The 2,500-nt window shown below is 27.9% G+C and overlaps 1 protein-coding gene across 1 annotated transcript in view; it reads right to left on the reverse strand.

The window, feature by feature from the left end:
• The window catches only part of LOC137616055 (homeobox-like protein HDP1), a 22,217-nt gene that overhangs the window by 12,266 nt on the left and 7,451 nt on the right, over positions 1 to 2,500 (reverse strand). The window lies entirely within an intron of this gene.

Genomic DNA, 2,500 nt, shown 5'->3' on the forward strand with positions numbered 1-2,500 from the left:
ATTTTTACCGAAGAAATTAGAATGATGAAGAGAAAAGATTTATTACAGATTATTTCTGAAATACCATATCAGTTGATAAATAATACATTTTTATCATACACCAACCAGCATTCTATAGGTTTTCACCAAAGCAGAAATTTTTACCGAAGAAATTAGAATGATGAAGAGAAAAGATTTATTACAGATTATTTCTGAAATACCATATCAGTTGATAAATAATAAATTTTTATCATACACCAACCAGCATTCTATAGGTTTTCAGCAAAGCAGAAATTTTTACCGAAGAAATTAGAATGATGAAGAGAAAAGATTTATTACAGATTATTTCTGAAATACCATATCAGTTGATAAATATTAATTTTTTATCATACACCAACCAGCATTCTATAGGTTTTCAGCAAATTTTTACCGAAGAAATTAGAATGATGAAGAGAAAAGATTTATTACAGATTATTTCTGAAATACCATATCAGTTGATAAATAATAATTTTTTATCATACACCAACCAGCATTCTATAGGTTTTCAGCAAAGCAGAAATTTTTACCGAAGAAATTAGAATGATGAAGAGAAAAGATTTATTACAGATTATTTCTGAAATACCATATCAGTTGATAAATAATACATTTTTATCATACACCAACCAGCATTCTATAGGTTTTCAGCAAAGCAGAAATTTTTACCGAAGAAATTAGAATGATGAAGAGAAAAGATTTATTACAGATTATTTCTGAAATACCATATCAGTTGATAAATATTAATTTTTTATCATACACCAACCAGCATTCTATAGGTTTTCAGCAAATTTTTACCGAAGAAATTAGAATGATGAAGAGAAAAGATTTATTACAGATTATTTCTGAAATACCATATCAGTTGATAAATAATAATTTTTTATCATACACCAACCAGCATTCTATAGGTTTTCAGCAAAGCAGAAATTTTTACCGAAGAAATTAGAATGATGAGGATTCAAGTTTTGAGCTAACGGAACCATTTCTAAACCTCTATATTGAAATGTAATTCATTGTATATTATTTTTTATGGCGAGTAAGACGAGCGTTGCAGTGATATAGATGGTGTTTTGGAACTCTCATTTTCCAATAAGAATACTTTTTATTCCCTCAACAGAAAGTATTTCTGATATCAAGCGAATGATGACAAAAATATTCCCGATATTATGCAAATGATACCAAATATATTCCTGATATTATACGAATGATACCAAAACTATCCAAAATAATAAACAACTGATACCAAGTAATATATTCCTGATATTATGTGAATGATACCAAAAATATTCCCGGTATTATGCGAATGATACCAAATATATTCCTGATATTATGTAAATGATAGCAAAAATATCCCCGATATTATACAAAGGATACCAAAAATATTCCAAATATTATGAGATACCAAAAATATTCCTATTATTATGCGAATAATAACAAAATCATTCCAGATATTATGCGAATGATACCATAAATGTTCCTGATATTATGCAAATGATACCAAATATATTCCTGATACCATGCAAATGATACCAAAAACATTCCCGATATTATGCAAAGGATACCAAATATATTCCAAATATTATGCGAGTGATACCAAAAATATTCCTAATATTATGCGAATAATAACAAAATTATTCCCGATATTATGCGAATGATACCATAAATGTTCCTGATATTATGCAAATGATACCAAATATATTCCTGATATTATGCGAATGATATAGAAAATATTTCCGATATTATGCGATTGATACCAAAAATATTCTCAATATTATGCGATTGATACCATAAATGTTCCTGATATTATGTGAATGATACCAAAAATATTCACGATATTATGCGAATGATACCATAAATGTTCCCGATATTATGCGAATGATACCATAAATGTTACTTATATTATGCGAATGATACCAAAAATATTCACGATATGCGAATGATACAATAAATGTTCCTGATATGATGCGAATGATACCAAAAATATTCCCGATATTATGTGAATGATACCATAAATGTTCCTGATATGATGCGAATGATAACATAAATATTCCCAATATGCGAATGATACCAAAAATGTTCCCGATATTACACGAATGATGCCAAAAATATTTCCGATATGCGAATGATATCATAAATGTTCATGATATTATACCAATGATACCATAAATGTTCCCGATATTATGGGAATGATACCATAAATGTTACTTATATTATGCGAATGATACCAAAAATATTCCCGATATGCGAATGATACAATGAATGTTCCTGATATTATGCAAATTATATAAAAAATATTCCGATATTATGTGAATGATACCATAAATGTTCCCGATATTATGCGAATGATTCCATAAATGTTACTTATATTATGAGAATGATACCTAAAATATTCCCGATATGCGAATGATACCATAAATGTTCCTGATATGATGCGAATGATATCAAAAATATTCCTGATATCATGCGAATGATATCACTAATATCAACA

This window comes from Palaemon carinicauda, chromosome 22, assembly GCF_036898095.1.
Source record: "Palaemon carinicauda isolate YSFRI2023 chromosome 22, ASM3689809v2, whole genome shotgun sequence".
In the NCBI taxonomy this organism is placed as follows: domain Eukaryota; kingdom Metazoa; phylum Arthropoda; class Malacostraca; order Decapoda; family Palaemonidae; genus Palaemon; species Palaemon carinicauda.